This window comes from Acipenser ruthenus, chromosome 2 (assembly GCF_902713425.1).
Source record: "Acipenser ruthenus chromosome 2, fAciRut3.2 maternal haplotype, whole genome shotgun sequence".
NCBI lineage: Eukaryota > Metazoa > Chordata > Actinopteri > Acipenseriformes > Acipenseridae > Acipenser > Acipenser ruthenus.
The window spans coordinates 94,519,246-94,539,963 of record NC_081190.1 but is presented as its reverse complement, the minus strand read 5'-3'; positions in this window follow the sequence as shown (position 1 = coordinate 94,539,963).

Genomic DNA, 20,718 nt, shown 5'->3' with positions numbered 1-20,718 from the left:
AGCAGTACAATGAAGAATTAAATAAAAACAAACCAATAAAGCAATTAACAGAACAGTGCACCTGGTTAAAATCAAGGGGAGCTAATTAAAGAGGCAAACCCCTGTAGCCACTGATTACCCCCGTCAATTGCATTGGACTTGATTTCAGATGTATACAATTAAAGTGCTTCACATAGTGGCATTCTAACAACGCAATACTAAAGTGGTCATATAGATTTTACTTAAGCCCCTGGAACAAATAAAATAAGCATCTTCTTGTAACATTTATATAGCACACTTCACATCAATAAAGGCATCTCAGAGCGCTTAAAATGTACATAAATGAGAAAATATATACATAGATAAGAAATACATTAATGATTAAATGAAATACAAAACATTTAATTTAAAGTATCAACAAAATAATGTACCCGGTAAAAACAGATACCCAGTTCACCCCATGCAGTTGCATATTAGATGGGTTTTTAATAGACATTTAAAGGTATTTCAACTATTAGCTCCTCTGATGTTTTTGGGGGGGTCATTCCATAACATTGGAGCCAGACGACTAAAGTCACACATCAAAAGCGTGGCGCCGCAGGTTAGTTCTGTACACTAGATCTGAGACACCTGGCAGGAACATAGTTGTATGTTAACAAAAGGATTTAAAATGGAATCTGTAAACGGACTGGCAACCAATGCAGATCCCTAAGCACTGTGAAGATATGCTCTCGACGGTCTTTGCCTGTCAAGACTCTAGCACAGGGGTTATTAAGTGCTTATTAGAAACTTAATTGGTCCAATTAATTAATTTAGGGTACAGTTGGACCAAAAACCAGGAGGGACACCGGCCTTCCAGGACCAGGATTTCCCACCCCTGCTCTAGCAGCTGCATTCTGCGCTGAGGCAGTCCAGCATACAATGCATTACAGGAGTCGAGCCTAGAGGTTATAAAAGTGTGGCACAGAATCTCTGCATCCCTTTGATTTAAAAAGGGGCATACACAGGCAATATTTCTGCGGTGATGAAAAGCATAACTAACCACCAAAGAGATACGATTCTGCAGTCTCAGACCACAATCCAAGGTGACCCGCAATCTCCTCACAGAAGATAAAGGTATTATCTTGCAGCCAGCCGAATTAAGAACAAAAGTGTCAAAGTTGACTAGCGTTTTTTTTGTGCCAACAAGAAGTACCTCTGTCTTGCTAGAACTGAGCTGAAGAAAGTTGGAGGTTACTAAGTAACTACTGTGTAAATACACACTAATTAGAGACACCTAATGTACATTGTTATACGTAAAGGTTTGTTTTGTATTTGCTGGGGGGGAGCGGGATGCCTTAGTTTTGTCAATAATTGCTTAATAAATCTGTTTTTATAACACATGGGTGTTTCATTTTTCACATAATATTGTCAACAGCTTGAGACTCTTTTTAAAATATTCACTGTATATTCACTGCAATCTACAACAAAAGAAGAATATTTTCAATAATTTAACTGCAGAAAAGCCAATAGAGGCTAGGCTTTAAGAAAGATTAGCTTTAGAAAATATTCAACATGCGGCTGCTCAGCACACAGTAGCACTAGCGGCATCGTTTGTTTGGCACATACAATTGCTGGGTGCACACAATTAAACATGACAGCCAATAGGAAAACAATGTTTCTCAACATATATATCAAGGGCTGAGGCGCGCCTTTTATGCCACGGTCAAGTCGTTATTTAGTGGATTTAGAAAGAGAAGACCCGGAGATACTGACACAATAAATTAGAGTGGGCTGGACACAGCAGAGGCAAGCTTTGCCAACAATTAGCTAACACCAAGCAATCCCAAAATGCATGTAACTTGGTGGCTGCCTATCTGCATATCTATTATCTGTAACCGCTTAATCCTATAGAGAGTTGCGGTGAGCCGGAGTCTAACCAGGCAGACACAGGGCACACCCTGGATGGGACGCCAGTCCATTGCAGGGCAACTAAGGGGCAATTTAGAGAGGCCAATCCACCTAGCCAGCATGTCTTTGGACTGTGGGAGGAAACCGGAGTACCTGGACAAAACCCATGCGAACACGGGGAGAACTCCACACAGACAGACCCCTTAGGCCGGAATCAAACCCAGGACCCTGGAGCTATGAGGCAGCAGCGCTAATCACCACGCCACCGTGCCGCCCCCCTATCTGCATATGTTGACATTAAACATTCATTTTGGAATTTATGTTAGGGAGCACCTAACAGGGTCCTGCGTTTTACGCGACCTGTTTTTTCAATTGTAATTCAACTGCTATCCCCTAGATGTCCCTCCAGCCACTCCAGTTATAGTAATCGAATTCACAATTAAAAAATCAACACATTACGCTTTGACTAATTCGAAAAATAAAACACAATTATGATGAGTATAAATGGTAATTGAATAAATTGATGTGTTAAAAGAAATATCGAGAGACCTAAACATGGAGTCAAAGACATTGCAATCAAAAAGCATTTCATTGAGCGAACGCACGCTACAATATCCACCTGATGTGCTGTACACCGATTGGTATAATTTAACTTTCTGATGGCAGTAAGGATATTCGACCCACAAGAAGTGTGTAGTTTGGATCTGGAAGCCCTCCCATTATATTCTATATTATAGGGCAGCAGTGTGGAGTAATGGTTAGGGCTCTGGGCTCTGGAATCTTGACCGGAAGGTCGTGGGTTCAATCCCAGGTGGGGGACACTGCTGCTGTACCCTTAGGCAAGGTACTTTACCTAGATTGCTCCAGTAAAAACCCAACTGTATAAATGGGTAATTGAATGTAAAAAATAATAATAATAATGTGATATCTGTATAATGTATAATGTGATATCTTGTAACAATTGTAAGTCGTCCTGGATAAGGGCGTCTGCTAAGAAATAAATAATAATAATAATTCTATTCCAGGATTTGATGCTGACTGTAAATCAGAAATGGACAAATACCTATTTTGGATTAAAGCTGAATAATTATTTCCCAATTTAACATGAAAGGCTAAAACATATTTGTCAGTTGTTACCAATTCTGTAGATGCTGAAAGAAGTGTTTCTTCTTATGGCCAAGTTTTTACAGAAGAATGTTAATCTATGAAAGAAGGCAGGGTTAACCAACTGACAATGCTTAAGTTTAATAGCAACATTTAATGCATGGGACATTTTCTTTCATGAAACTGTAAGTGACACTTAATGTCCTGCTTGCAAACAACCTTGCATTATTATTATTATTATTATTATTATTATTATTATTATTATTATTATTATTATTTGCGCCCGCTATCACATTTGTACTTTGCAGTTATATTGAAATGCATTTAAATGAAGAAAAGAGCATGGAATTGGGCGGGATCTGGATACTAAGCGGGTGCAAACATTATAATGTGATGTAAGGATTTTGCCTTGCACTTAGGCAACTGTTGACCCTCCAAAAGCTTTAGACCTCTTCTTAGTAAACTATCATAGAAGTGAGTAACTAAGAGCTGTATAAAAGCACACACCTGCAGAGACCTGTCATTGGCTTCAGGATGGCTGCTGTGGTACACTTCCTGATGTGGCGACACTTGGCTCTTGTTGAGGAGAGGCAGGAACACGTTCGGAGGAGACGGGCAAGATGAAGAAGACTCTGCATATTCAATCCCAGGGTCACTTTGTTTGGGATGCTGGAGGATGCGGTGCTAAAGCGTTATTGTCTCACTCCGCAGGTCATCCTGAATTGAGGGATGAGCTAGACCCCAGCGTCAATCTAGGGACTGCTATCCCTGCACATGTGAAAGTGCTGTGTTCTCTGCACTACTTAGCCTCTGGTTCCTTTCAGACCACAGTTGGAAGGTCTGGAGGGATAGCCCAATCCACCTTTTTTAGAGTGCAAGGCAAATTTCTGGATGTCATGCTAAAAAGGGCAAGCCAATACATATATTTTCCCAAGGATACTAGCATAACTGGTGTTGGCTGGGGTTTTTCCAAACAACTCTGTTTCATGCTGAGTGACCTCAGCCCTTCCTCTGACACATTCTTTTTGGTTTATATTTTCGTGCTCCACAAATGTCATACAGCGACTACTGCTCTCTATTCTCCTAGCTCTGCAAGTGGGGATGCTAAAAAGACTGATGCGCTCATTGAGACCCTCATTATCATAATTGCGGATCATTATTTGAGTAATTTGCGTGTCGAGTAATTTGCATTGCTCTTAATCTTACATAGGGCACGGTGCAAAATAACTGCATCTTACACTTACCTACCACTTACATCTTGGGTTATCGAAAAACTTCTCAATGTAGCACTGATATATGAAGGTACACTACATTCCTTGGCTCATAAAACTTTGTTGAAGGCCCTGATGGATGTATGAACTCTTCCATAACATCATTTTGATCTGTAACTTCATTTACTTTCCTTATCCAACAGGAAATCTCATGCACTACTGCAACCCAGTCCCCAAGAGCCAGAGCTAACTGATGTGTATTACTAGAAGAAATCACTCCTGCTGGTCCATCCATTTCTTGTTCTTCTTTTTCTTCTCGTCTGTCTTCTCTTATTACTTTCTCTTCAACACTATTTTGTATAGATTTATTGGGTTTTTCTTGAATGTCAGCCTTGCTCCTTTTATAATTTTTAACTTTGGAATCCTTCAATTCAGATCTCTTTGTGGCATGACCCACCTGGGGACAGAAACACTTTGTTCCCCGGCAAAAACAGGACAAGATTTGATGTGCTACGGTCGGTTCAGAGCTTCTTTGAGAGCATACAATCTGGTGCATCTTCATTGTTCCAGGTTTTGCTTCCAGCTCTGGAAGCTCATCAAACATTCCAAATACGTCTTCTTTAACCCTTTCAGGACCAAGCATTTTTCAGTGGGATGTTCCTCCAAGACCAGGCGGTTTTTGGCTGTAGTTGACTCTTCCTATAGAAATTCACTAAAAACATATTTTTTAAAAGTAGCATCTTGGAAATTATCCTTTTTTTTCAGAACACTCTAGGGAACAGTATAAAGTACTTCAGAAACCATACAAATGTTTTGCTTTTTTTAACACTGTATTTTTCTTTTTTTCTTTTTGTATTTTTTATTACATATTCTGCTTAGAGATACATGTATAAAACATGTTATTCTATGACCCAAGGGACCATACAATACTTTCTGAATGTTTTGTGGAAAAATATTAATGTTTGGGCAAATTACAAGACATTGTTTCACCTGAGTGATTGCAATGACATAATATACGTTTATTCTCAGGGTCTTTATTAGCAATTGATTTATTTTCTCAAAATAAATATTTATAAATATAATAATCGTTATTCATTCTAAAATTATCAGTAATAAGGAAACAAAAAACATACCTGATACAGTTAGTTTATGAAATAGTATCTGCTTATATCCATTCACTTCTTGATATTTATAAATGTTGTAAAATATATATATATATATATATATATATATATATATATATATACATATATATATATATATAAACACATGAGACAGAATAAATGTCCTAATATAATATATTTACAGTGTTTCCCCTTTTTTATTAGCTTTTTTTATCATGTTTACATGATCGCGGTCCTAGAAGCCCACTTCAGTATGATCATTTTAACACAATCCCTGTCCTTAAAGGGTTAATGAAGTGTAAAACCACAGACTTCATATAGATGCCAACCTCATAAAACTCCTTTGGTGACAGAATGTCTTGCCCCTGATTTACAAGTTCTTTTAACAGTTCCACCCAAGTCATCTGGGACTCCTTTCCCATGTACCTTAGAAAAAAAGTGACTTCAGTAAAACCAAGTTCAAATTAGGGATGCACCGAATCCAGGTTTTTGGGATTCGGGCTGAATACCAAATCCATCTCAAAAGATTTGTCCAAACACCGACCTGAATACCGAATCTACAAAAACTGTCAAGAAAACTGAAGGAAACTGTTGAATGAAAAACAGACTGGCAGCTACTAACAAGGGATGTACACAGTCTATAGTTTTGAGCCGTTTAGTTAATAGTATTTTTTATTACCAAATGGAAATATATCCCTGAATAAGGTTTCAGTTTGAAACTTACACAATTTACCGCTAGCCCCCTCCCCCCCACAACAGAAATGTCAAAATACAGAACTGTTTATTTTACCTTTACAGGAAAGGAGAGCTGCATCTTTGCCATAACCCACTATTTTCTTTTATGACGTTTCAACCTGTGTCAACTGATCTGAGAGCTATGAGGAAAAAATGACCATGGCATGATTGACCTGAATCTCCCTGCGAAATAAAACCGTGTGTGTAACATCTATCAAATAGGCTACGGAATAGTTTTTAAATTATTTTAATAAAACACAGCAGTTCCCAAATAGTTCAACTTGTATTGGCACATTACAATAACGTAAAATGTTATTTACTAGAGCATATTGTTCAACAACATCTTGCACATCTGACAGTTGTAAAGTTACAAAAAATTATATATTTCTGAGTTTTTTCTTTTTTTTTTTTTAGTGTGATGTCTAGAACACATTTCACAGACAAAGCAACAAAGCACAAAAGTCAACAACAGTTTGCCGTTACTATATATTTAGGGCTTCTGATTTTCGGTTTTAGCTGATAAAACCCGATAAAACACCCCCGATACAAAAAAAATGAAATCGGTGGATAGTCAATAAATACCGGAAAGCACCGGAAAAACTGTGGAAATGGTCAATCAATTCACGTTGATTTTACCCTATTCCCATTAAAAAACAAAACCTACTACAAAAATAATAATAAATACATTTCCCAGTGCTGCTGGGCAATGTCCCGCCTTCCTGACTTGCATCTATCATTGATTTGTTCTCAATACTTTAAACCCGCCCCAACTACTGAAGGACAGCACATTCCTACATTTCTATTGGAGACTCTGCTTGCGAGATTTAAAACAAGATTATAATCAGGATGGAGGCTTGTTAGCGGGATTTCAAGTTGTATTACAGTTACGATACGGAGGATTTAAAACAGAATTGTGGCAAAATGTACAAAAATGCCTACACACAGAAAATCCAGAAGCCCGTGAACGTAGGGATTTCATTGTGGAAGACAGCAATGGAAAAAAAGGTGTGCAAGTACTGACAGAAAAAAAAAACGCTCAAGCATTTTGAAAAGTAACCGAAAACATTAATTTCGTACAGTATATGAAAAATGGAAGGCCCGAAAAAAACGATTTACATAAAACTCGAAAATAGCTAAAAATAAGCACCGAAAAATATAATTAATAAAACCCGAAAAACAGAAGCCCTATATATATTACAGGTTTACTGCATAACTTTACTCCATGAAAAGTGTGATGTGTTGCATACGTGTTTAGTGCGTGCGCCACCAGTAATTTATGAAGTTGACAGCTGCGGCAGAGTTCATCAAACCTGTTCTTGTTCTTGGGTACCTCTTATTAAATACAACAGTTACGTTAAATACCGGATTTGTGTATTTTATTTAAAGAAGAACTGCACACATTAGAGGGATGTATTAAAGTGGGTGTGTGTTTGGGCGGATGTAGGATTCGGATTCGATTCACCGAATCCTAAGTATTCAGCCGAATCCGAACCCTGCGCAAAAACTAGGTATTCAGGCTGAATCCGAAACCAAATCCTGGATTCGTTGCATCCCTAGTTCAAATGTTAACTTTGAAAGTAGGTGAATGTTTGTTTTGTTTTTGTATTGCCTGTTAGGACCATCAGACCAAAAATGAATCTTCTCTTCTGAGGATATTCATATCTAATGTTTGAGTACTGGTAGCATGTATACCCGTATCGCTGCAGCATCACCAGCATCTTGTGCACGTTTACTTGTGATAAATTGTGACCAAAATGTATGATTTATACTTCATTGGGGGAGTTTCCATGTGTGGTTATTTACACTTGAAGTGGCGATGTGTGTACATGTTTGGGAGAACAGCTCGAGAGGATCAGGTTTCTTACAAAAAATAACGGGCACAGAGAGGGATAGGGTAAATCACATTTACTCGTGAGCATACGTGGAAGGTGTCTGGCACAGATTTCTATATTCCTATGTCTCTGCCAGTTTTCAGGTATGGTGATCTGCAATAGCTGGGTTGGACAGTTTCATTATATACCTCAGGTTAATTATTATCTTTTTTCTTTAATTAATAAGTTGTGTGATAAATTAGTTGAAATATTATTCACTACTAACGCCATGCAACCCTACAAATGGACATTTGAAAAACAATTTGAGCAAGAGCAGTAAAACACATTATTAAACAACCAGGCACGAGGCATTTACTGCTTTAGAGTTTCACTCAAACAAGATGTCACCTGACAGCCAATGGAAACCCGAAATGTTTAGGGTCATTTTTTCATTTGGCTCAAGCACAATGTCTCGAGAAAAATTACAACACACATGGAAACTCCCCCATTGTGGTAATTGCAGTTCCAACTTTCTGAAAAGTCTGTGCATTACTGCTTGATCATCAGATTGTGTACTCTCCTCAACACATGTTCTGTAGACTTGTGATTGTTTTTTAGTGGAAAGGTAATGAATAGCTGTTTGTTCTGTGAGTTTTTTGCAATAGTTCTCAATCAGCTCTTTTAGATTACCTTTCTTGTCTAGCATCTCCTGTTTTTTTCCCCACTGTTTCCAAATAACTTGAGTGGTATAGTGTTCTGTGGCTTCAAATTTCTTGTTCTGACTTCTTAAGCACGACTCAGTAAATGGAGTACTACATATTAGACTAAAAGAGTCTTTTAGTATTTTTGTCGAAAGTACTCAATTTTCTTTGTGGACTTCGCACATTAACAATGTGATTTTCATGTTGAATGCACTGGCAAGTTTTTACACAATTGTGTTTTATCCACAGATAATAAAAGATTACAAGAGTTAATCAAATGCTCCTTAACACTACAACTACCGGAGCAGTCATATTTACAGATCACGTTTTTAAATGCATTTTTTTTACATGCAAATTAAAAACAGGCATTGGTAGAAATATGTACACTGAGACTGCTATTAATACTACTAATAAGTTGTCTGGACCTTGTCACTATGATAAAAAAGGGATTAGCTATCATGGAATAAAATAAACAGCTCAGAGTGCATATATTGACAGAGATACGTTCTGATTCCCAAAAAACAGGCAAATCTTTTTTTTTTTTTTACATGACTGTGACTGAAAAAAAAACATGTAACCTTGGCTCTATCACCCCATTAATGGACTTTGTTCCAATTAGTTACTTGCTTTATTTTTTATTTATTTATTTATTTTTTAAACCTGCAGGAGGTCAATTAATTAATTTGGAGCAAAGTTATTTAGTCCAAATATAATTGTTAGCACAGCAATTAAAATTCTAAAACAACAACAAAAAAAACATACTACTAACAAGAGCTCCTTAATTAAATGTTGGATGTGTTTATTTTTGGTTAAGTAATTTTACTGGGTGTATTTTTCTTTCTAAAATTATTTTACCTTTTTTTACGTTAGGGAATCTAGCAATGGAAATTAAATGATGAATCTTTGATGATGTTTTGTTTTGATAAAAACATGACTGTGATAGACATCTGTAATCTGTTATGTTTCACATTTCTATTTTCACATGGTATGCAGTATTTTTTAAATCTTGTTTGCTTTCTAAGACCCAACATGACTTATTCACTGTTTTTAAATGACCTCATATTATAATAAATCTTCTAAAACAAAATAATTGGACTGTATACATTGTGCAAATACGTAGGATCATATGCCCATGACAGCACTGGGTTATGTGAAATCCTGAATCCATAGAATTATAAACAGGCAATCAGAGAAGTTACACAGCATCTACATTACTACAGAGACTGCGTGTTTGACTGAAAGGCTATGAACTTACTCCCCCAGCTTATTTCAGCATCATCATGAGACTTCCTGTCTTCCAAAAGCAATCTATGTGAGTTTTCAACAAAGAAAAGCAATGTTTATTTGGATTTTTGACCTCTACCTTTTTGTCTTCATTTTATATTTTATGGTACATTTTTAACGATTTGGGAACTCCAGCATACATATTGATTGCTTGTCAGTCTGACGAGCTTGACTTGACAAGAACAAATTCAGTAACTTTTCACCACTCCCCAGGCCGAAATACACACATAGATTTAACTGCTTCAAACACCATTTGTTCACCGCAGGCAACCACATTGTCTCATGCAAACTCGTTCTGTTGCCATACCATTTTTTCAATGTTGCTATCAGGCTGGTATGAGGTCTGAAGCCGACTATGGGTGATGTGTGCTCAGATCTTAGTAAGAAATCATCCTGGTCTCTTTTATTACTTTACATTTAAGGTAGATCTTTGCAATATGTGTCACCTGCTATTTACATTTTTTATTCAAGGCTTTCAAATCGTAAAATAAGTTGAAATAGTTATCCTTAACCAATACTTTAAGCACAGCACAGAAACCAGGACCACAGGACTTTAAGTGAAAAGTGAGCCATTTTGGATTCAGATCAAGGAACTTACAGTTGAAGATCACATTCAAATGCAAACATACTCTTTAAGGCTGCAGCTATGTTCATTTTAACACTAAAATATGTCCTTCTTAAATGTGTAAGAAACAAACTTTAAACTATATTGGGCACTGCATCGATAAGATTGGTTTGTATCATAATGGTTTAAGGTTAGAATTTGATATTGTACCACAATACCTAAAATGTATATTTTATTAACTTTGTAAATGGTAGATCCTTAAGAATTAAAATGTAAGCAGGTCCCCTAAGGAAGGACCCGTGTACTGCAACAAGTCGTGTGGTAGCTGAAGGCAAGTCAAACTCAACAGCTATGGCCAAAGGTTTAGCATCACCCTATAGAATTAATACATTTTGCTTCATAAAGTCGAATTAAACCTGCTGAATAATGTTACGTTATAATATTGAATTACATACCGCTTTGTAGTTTTCCACATACTTAATTAAAAACTGACAAAAATCTAGAAATCTAACATGAAATACTGTACTACTATTATGGCTTCCGGTAGACTTTTGTGGAGCCATTTTGTAGATTCTTTGATTACATGATGTTAAATAAAATATCTAAATTATGTTCATATAGTTTTTTTTTTTTTTTTTAATTATGTCTCAGTCCTAAAATTCTAGGTGATACAAAACTTTTGGTCATAGCTGTACATTCACAGTTTTCCACCAGGACATCCACTGCCTTCATCTTTATGACAATAAACACACTTCTAGCAATGGGCGTGTTAATCTAGATCGACCGTAATCTGTTTGAAACACTGGAGGCTCTGTAAGAGCATTAAAACTACTGAGACAGCAGTAAATGATTTAGTTATCTCTCAGCTGTAACACTGTGACACTGTGTGAGGGAATTCTAGTATTGGAACCTTCAGGCAAGCTGAAGTACTTCATAGAAGCTAAGCTTATTATGTGCTGCAGTAGCAGCTACTGCACTGCCAACACTACTTATATAGAATGCACTGTTCAGGGCTGTGGAGTACGTTCTCAAATTGCTGGATTTACATTTTCAGCACCACAAGTACCTTGTCTTAGTAATAGACTGTAAAATGTAACTGATGACCACCCTGTGCGACGTTTATATGTAACAAATTAAACGTACCTCTCCTTGGTGTTCTGAAGAATATGTTTACGACAGATACACATCTAACACAATCTATTAACCCAATTTGAAACATAAATACAATTGATCAGATTTAGTCTTCCAAGCCACAGACACTTCTGTAGTATATAGATGACAAATGTAGGCAGAAATGGAGGTGAGAGTCCATCATTAAACATATAACTAAAATTAGAATTTAATAAAGTGGTAGTGGTTGTGCTTCTTTTTTTACACCAATTGATGTCCAGGCTTCAGGCTTCTGCTTTTCCCAGCTTTGACTCAATAGAAGAGCAATACTTCCAGCCTCAAAGTTCAACTGTTATCAATCTCAGGCACTCTCAAAATCAATACATGCTGCGGTCCTCTTTAACTGCATTCCACAAACAGCTGAATGATTAAACTCTCTGTACCAAGAGCAATTCCCTGTTGCTTTTCTAGTTTTTATAAACTGTTCGACGCTTGCCTGACTTCTAAACCTAGTTTAAACTCTTATTATGTTTAGCCTCTTCTTGGCAGATCAAATCACAGCTTTACAATTGTGTCATATACCACTCCAACAATATGTATGTGAAGTATGTGAAGTAAGAAAACAGTGATAAATAAAATATTACCAAAAACTTTCCAGAATGACTGTAAATCCAACAAAAGAGTGTTTTTATCATTACAGTTGACATAGATATTCAAGATGCATTTTAAAAGTTAGTTAGTTAGTTTGTTTGTTTAAGTTTTTTTTTTTTTTAGATTTCAGTGGTCTGCACCTATCAAAAGTTCTGGATGCCAGATTTCAGGAAGAAAACACTGATGTAAGACTTCTACCAGAGCTAAAATGGGAAGTTTTAAACTCATTTTACGCTGTGGGGGGATGCTGAATAATACTGCATATACAAACTTCAGATTTTTCATTTTTAATTTCTGTAGTGTCTGTGCTATTCCTTGAAATGAAAACCCAAAGCTGTCTGAAACATAGTTTAAAGAGAAAGTACACAGGGTTTGTCCTACACAAAGCACTGTGTATAATGAAAAAATCATTACACAGAATTGAGGTCTGCCACTGGCCTGGCAGGCTGTAGTGTGTCTTTGCTTTAGCAGTACCAGAACTTCGGCCTTAACTTGCATAGACCAACCATAAGTCAACACATTTGAACTCTGTCTGCACATTTATCAACATTGTATTTGTTCTTGTTTGCCATGACTGTCTAGATGTAAAACTGAAACAAAATGCAATGTTCTGTCTAACATGGTGGAGGCTGGGCGCAAAGCGGCGACCCCGCGCACTGTAAGCGAGCTTCTTAACCACAATGCAAAAGAGCCGGGCTCATCCGCATTCATGGTTTTAGAGCTTTTAACCTCATCTCATCTCACCGACAGGGGACAGGATAGAATCCGCAATGGCAGTGTATCACACAACACTGCCTGTTACATCAATACAACATTCAAACTGCGTAGAAAAACCAGGGTAAAAACAATGTAAAAAAAGGATTTAAAAAAAAAAAAACAGATCTAAGAACAACTTGAAATACTTGTGCTTGCCCACTTGCATATAAAAAAAAACTAAACAAATAAGGGACACTTGGTGTGAGAACATGATAGATAATACTAAAACTGAATGTGCCTCAGTGGTTTCTTATCTGATGAGCTGTCTGCCTGACTTCATTTTCTTCACTGAGGAGAGGTACAGTATATATATATATATATATATATATATATATATATATATATATATATATATATTTTTTTTTTCCCCACTTACAACACTTGTCACTCTTGCAAGCCACCCACATGAGATACCCTGCACAAGTCATTCCACGTAATAAATATTTTAATTCATTTAGAGCAGTTAGCAAGCAAAAGGAATAAATCTTCCCCTTGGACTTAAAAGATACAGTTGACATGTAGGAAATGTGTCACAATCTGCATCACAGTCAGCAGTACAGTAACTTAATAAACTTTTCAATTTCTAGCCAATTCTCTCCTGTTTGTAATATGCATACTTCTCTTCCACTTACGATTAAGTATGTCAAACTAGGAGTATATTTGCTTCAGGGGATAAAACATTGCAATATTGTTACAATACCAACTCCTGGTATAAGCTATATCAACTCAAGCAGATCACGATTGTGATTACAATTAAAAAACATATAAATCCTTAATGTGTTGCAAAGGATATACAAATTATAAAAAGCTTTCTTTGAATTGAAAGGGTTCGAACAATAGTCTTAACTCCCGAAGACACGGAACTCATTCCATCACAGTATAAAGATGGATTTTGATAATCTTTCCTTCTCGGGTATTAAAGATAATATTAGGGAAAAACCTTCTGCCAGTGCTTCTCCTTCAGTCCACAAATAGATGTGTCTTACGTACTGTTTTCTTTTATCTCTGCATGCTGCTGATGAAGTTAGAACCACGCATGTTTTTATTGTGTTGTTTTTACATTGTAATTGTCTTTTTATTATTTTCCAGGACCCCCTTGTAAATACGGCCTCAGTCTCAATGGGTAAATCTTCTGGTTATATATATATATATTTTAGCTCAAAGAGCCAGCTGCCCTATATATATAGTTTTGTTTTTTATTTTAAATGGTGTCTTCTTGTTCATCATTTTAAACAGAAACTATGAAGTTTGAAACTGTAGCTCATTCAATCTCGTGAATAGGAAAAACAAGCATACAGTAGGTCACATTAAAACATTGTTGTCACGATATACAGCTATAGCCAAATGTTTTGCATCACCCTATAGAATTAACTAGTTTTGCTCCATAAAGTCGAATAAAACCTGCTGAATAATGTTTAGTTAACATATTGAAATTACATACCGCTTTGACAAAAATTGGAAAATGGGCCATTTTTAAATCTAATATGAAATACTGTACTAGTATTATCGCTACCGGTAGACTTTTGCAATCTCATTTTGTAGTTTATTTGATTACTTGATGTAAAATAAAAGCTCTAAATTATGTTCATATAGATATTTTGTTTTTTATTATGTCTCAATCCTAAAATTCTAGGTGATATTAAACTTTTGGCAATAGCTGTGCATACATTATATTCTAACTCTCATACATTTTCATGTTGTTGAATTATAGCTTTTTAAGTTGTCAGGGTATTGTAGAACGTTTATCTAAAAAGGTGTACTCACAGAACTACCATAAAAGAGTCAAGACAGGCAGTTGAGCAGCTGAATTAACTTGTCAGGCCCCACTTCTTAAATATTCCTGACTCTATTGAGCTGTTTTTTTTATCATTATAAAATATATTTCATCTGGCATTTTCTGCAAAAATTCACCCCAGGAGTATATCCAGTCTTTTGGAGGGCAGTGAAAAACATGTAAATATGTTTGTTATTCATTTGCTGCAGTGGAAAGGCAAATTGTTCTGCAAATCTGTAAGCAAATGATTAGGTTTTATTTTATTTTTTAAAAAGAATATAGCAGAAAGGGGTAAAAGAGCAGCATTATCAATTATATAATAATTATTAATAAATAATAAGATTGACTGAGTAGAGCTCAATGGCTTTGTTAGTATGAAAACAACACTATCTTAGCTACAACAGTAATTAGAACCACTGTCCTATTGGCTAAAAAGAGGTAATGTTTGGGTATGCACAGCTACAGTAATCTTTTGTTGAATGTACATCAGAGTTAATGTATATTGTCTAGCATTGAAAATTCGAGAATGACCTTCGTTGTAGATGGGAGTGCATAACTGCCGGTTCATTGTTTGAGAAAGTTTCTTAGAAGCAAGTGGTCACTCTTTGTTTCATGTAAAATATCAGGGACTGGAAGAGATGGAATATATTCCTGAAATGACCCCATGTCATTTTCAATCATAATGAGTTTCCCATTTTGCATGATTTTTTGTTGCCTTGAGGTGGGTGGTTATATCAAACGGTATAGAACATTTGTCAATGCACAAATATTTTTTCAAATAAAAGGTCTGATTAATTGTGTGGAGAGAGAAATGACAGGGACAGTCAACAAAAACAATTCAAAGAGCAAATTACTTAGAAGTCAACATTCACAGCATAATTTTCAAAGTCACCTTTCAAAATAGCTAAAAAAAAAAAAAAAAGTAGACTGCAGTCTGTGGGTTGATAATAAATAACAAAAAATTATAATAATACAAAAAAAAACATATATAGCTAGATGTAGATCACTAGCTGCATATTTTTTAGCCAGCTGTCATGGCAACACATTCCTGCAGTAAGTCAGCAATTATTTATACTGTAAGTGGAGAAGCTATATACATTTAAAAATGTCCTTTTCTTTCTTTTTTTTTAATAAAGTACAACACGCCTACGTCTGACAGGTAACATGAAAGGCTATGATTAGGGGCTATCTTTCCAGACATGAGTAAATTAATACTTAATCATTTTAACCTCCTGTTTTAGTCTGTAAAGCAGTTTATATCCACTGGCTGATCCTTAGCACACTTCAGTATATCGGTAGCCTCCATAGAACTACAAGGCTGATACCTGAGGCACCTTCCACTGCATAATCAAAGCAAAACAGTGACTTCACAATTGTACAGGTATCGCAGCCATTTAACAGTATTCTCTTCATCAACCTTATGCCCAGTTTTAATGAAAATATCAATGGACGAAAAATAGAGTTGTTATAAATAAAAAAAAAGTTGGATTTTTTAACAATAAAACCATTTGTAATAATCATTTTCCTTATTATCTCCAAATGTATTGTAGGGTAATATGTCTGCACGTGTCTGTGTACGGGTTATATTGACAGTCCTCGCATGTAAAGAGACCTTGGCTTCAGCCTCAGTCAGTTAACTTGTGCCAATATCCCGTCATACACAGACATTCTCTGTCTTATAACTTATTGTAAATGTGGAGATAATGTGGAAAATAAAACTTTAAATAAGCCTACTGTATAACATGTAATGCTGTATATCATGTTACTGTATGTATCTTTAAACAACCAATTTATAAACTCTTTTGTCTTAAATGTCTTCATTGGATTCATTCAGGTATACCATCAAAGCCTATTATAACAAACAACAATTAGTCAGAAACACTTTTTTTTTGAGTCCATCCTATTTGGTTAAATCTGAACATATTTGTTTTATGGATGCTAAAAATTGTATTTATTTATTTATTTTGCAACAGATATTTGTATTTTGCTTTAATACATGCTATAATATTAGAGGGCCTTGTGCACAATATTGGCCTAGAGACGATACTAGTTCTGGGGAAACTTTACATTTATTCGAATACATTTTTGTTACTGTAAAATGCTTTTCAGTTTCATTGTCACACAAAGGCTGTACAAACAATCATGTGAAAATCGTGTGAGGGCTACTGGTAAAGACAATAGTGCAATGACTAATATTAAATATATTCACATCAAAGGCTAATATCAACAAAAAAAAGTTTAGCAATGCCAAGGCTTCACTCAAAAAGCTCCTACACTGTACACCATGTTTTGCACTGTGTTAGCATGGTGAAGCATGAGATCTGATGTTCTTGACATCTGCTCTAAACTGTAGGCTGCCATTATAACTTGTGATGAGCATAATTAATTCTTTACAGCCTTTGCTTTGGTAAATTTAGGGCTTTGAGTCCAACAGTGAGGCTACGACCACCATGAATCCTGCAGGGATGGCTAAAGCCCTATTAAAATGCAATATGCAGTACTGTCACATCCTATATGTTTTGTAATTCATTTACTGTTAAGTCACAGAATCGCCATTCAGCCATTTTATTATTATTATTATTATTATTATTATTATTATTATTATTATTATTATTATTATTATTAGCAGACACCCTTATCTAGGGCAACTTACAGTTGTTACAAAATATCACAGTACAAAGTATCGCATTATAAAATATCACATTACAAGTTATCACAGTATAAAATATCACATTACAGAATATCATAATACAGATAAGAGCAGTTATGTACAGTAAGATCAATAAGAAAAAATTCAAGTAAGACCAAAATAAAGAATACAGTAAGGTAAGAGCACTTTTAACGAAGAGCAGTTAAAACTTTTATATATTTGCTTATATGAGTAAAGTCCAGTAAGAACACATAATAAGTATGATAAATGGATGAGAATGATTTAAAATATGAGCAATTACAAAAACGTGAGTATGGTTACCTATATGAGTAAAATCAAGTACAAGGTGGTCAGGGCTGAGCAGTCCTGATATCCGTGGGTAGGGCAAGAAGGGTGGAGAAGGAGCGTGCTCTGGAGGCGGGGAGTGGAGGGGGTTAAAGCTAATCTGCTGGTGGTGGAGGAACAGAGGGGGCGAGAGGGGGTGTAGGGAAAAATGATGGTCTGGAGATAGGAGGGAGAAGAACAGCTGAGACAACGGTAGGCGAGTACAAGAGTTTTGAATTGGATACAAGCAGCGATAGGGAGTCAGTGCAGAGAGCAGAGCAGCGGTGTAGCGTGGGAGAAATGAGGAAAGGAAAAGACAAGGCAAACAGCAGAGTTTTGGATGAGCTGGAGCAGAGCAAATTCTGTATATGTTATGTCATATGTCATGCCAGAGTAGAGATGTGCTGAGAGTAGGAGAGGGAGGGGTCAAGGGTGACACCAAAGTTCTTGGTCGATGAGGAGGGAGAGTGTGATGGATTCAAGCGGAATAAAGAGAGAGAGATCAGAGGTGGGGGAGGAAGAGGGGGGAAGAAAAGGAAGTCTGATTGGGAGAGGCTGAGTTTGAGATGATCTCTCTCCTCTCTTGAGATGAGGAGATAGCCAAGAGACAGGCAGAGATATGGGAGGAAATGTCAGAGATGGGAAAGGAGGGGAAGATCTGGGCATCATCAGCATAGAAGTGATACAAGAAGCCATCGGAGAAGATGAGGGGACCCAGGGAGCGGGTGTAGAGAGAAAACAGGAGGGAGGCGAAGGGTGAGCCACACCAGGACACCCGATACGTGCGCTTGGAGAGGTAGGAGGAGAGCCAGACAAGAGCATTGTATCGTTGTGCTCGGATATGCAGATTCCGAGATCCAGATACTGAATTTTTTTTAAAATCTGTGTTTTTTGCTGGGGTTTTTTTTGTCAATCTCCAGCTCCCAACTGGTTTGGAATTTTTGTTTGACAATTTTAGGGTAAAAGGGGACTGGCCCAGAATAGTGTCTTTTTCTGGTTTGGTAAAAAAATATGAATCTGTTCCTGAGTTATAGGGGTTTTAAATTGTAGAGCATGCTCAGCACAGCTCTTGCAGTTAGATGTTTGATCTCGAAAAAGGAATTGGCCTCACGACAAAATATTGAGAGTCTAATCTTCTTTCGTCATAAAAAGAATTTGGACAGCCACTGCCGAGTTCTCGGAAGAGGTTTGCCTGAGGCAGACAGCACTTCCTGGGGGAGCAGTGAGAGGTACCTCCCTTACATTTTAATTACTGATATCGCAGCCTCTATTCAAGTTAGAAAGACAAGAGACCCCCTCATTTTGTTCCTTTGCTCTACCGCTACTGCAATATGGATCTGGTTCTTCTCCAGTAAAAACCGAAAAAACAACCATTAACCGCCGCCAGGTCCTTGGCTAATAATAAAAACATAGTGTAACGGCAGGCAGCCATGCAGAAGGAGACCATGGACAATGAACTGAGCTGATTGACTTGGGGGTGGAGGGGTGGGGGGTGGAGAACCTAGGGACCTGTTATATATATATATATTTTGTTGATTGTGTCTGCTTGTGTGTTACTGCTCGCTCTGTATCTCTCACTACACTGGCTCCATTCCCCCTGCCTGCCTTTCAGTTCTGTGTGTGTGTGTGTGTGTGTGTGTGTGTGAGGTGATTGCGTCACTGTTGGAGCAGGAATTAAGCAGGAGCTTATAGTGTAGTGGCTAGTATGTTTCTATATATATATATACAGTACTGTGCAAATGTTTTAGGCAGGTGTGAAAAATGCTGTAAAGTAAGAATGCTTTCAAAAATAGACATGTTAATAGATTATATTTATCAATTGACTAAATGCAAAGTGAGTGAACAGAAGAAAAATCTAAATCAAATCCATATTTGGTGTGACCACCCTTTACCTTCAAAACAGCATCAATTCTTCTAGGTACACTTGCACAAAGTCAGGGATTTTGTAGGCATATAGTCAGGTGTATGATTAAACAATTATACCAAACAGGTGCTAATGATCATCAATTCAATATGTAGGTTGAAACACAATCATTAACTGAAACAGAAACAGCTGTGTAGGAGGAATAAAACTGGGTGAGGAACAGCCAAACTCAGCTAACAAGGTGAGGTTGCTGGAGACAGCTTACTGTCAAAAGTCATACACCATGGCAAGACTGAGCACAGCAACAAGACACAAGGTAGTTATACTGCATCAGCAAGGTCTCTCCCAGGCAGAAATTTCAAGGCAGACAGGGGTTTCCAGATGTGCTGTCCAGGCTCTTTTGAAGAAGCACAAAGAAACGGGCAACGTTGAGGACCGTAGACGCAGTGGTCGGCCAAGGAAACTTACTGCAGCAGATGAAAGACACATCATGCTTACTTCCCTTCGCAATTGGAAGATGTCCAGCAGTGCCATCAGCTCAGAATTGGCAGAAAACAGTGGGACCCTGGTACACCCATCTACTGTCCGGAGAAGTCTGGTCAGAAGTGGCCTTCACGGAAGACTTCGGCCAAAAAGCCATACCTCCGACGTGTAAACAAGGCCAAGTGACTCAACTATGCACGAAAACACAGGAACTGGGGTGCAGAAAAATGGCAGCAGGTGCTCTGGACTGATGAGTCAAAATTTGAAATATTTGGCTGTAGCAGAAGGCAGTTTGTTCGCCGAAGGGCTAGAGAGCAGTACACGAATGAGTGTCTGCAGGCAACAGTGAAGCATGGTGGAGGTTCCTTGCAAGTTTGGGGCTGCATTTCTGCAAATGGAGTTGGGGATTTGGTCAGAATTAATGGTCTCCTCAATGCTGAGAAGGACAGGCAGATACTTATCCATCATGCAATACCATCAGGGAGGCATCTGATTGGCCCCAAATTTATTCTGCAGCATGACAACGACCCCAAACATACAGCGAAAGTCATTAAGAACTATCTTCTGCGTAAAGAAGAACAAGGAGTCCTGGAAGTGATGGTATGGCCCCCACAGAGCCCTGATCTCAACATCATCGAGTCTGTCTGGGATTACATGAAGAGAGAGAAGCAACTGAGGCTGCCTAAATCCACAGAAGAACTG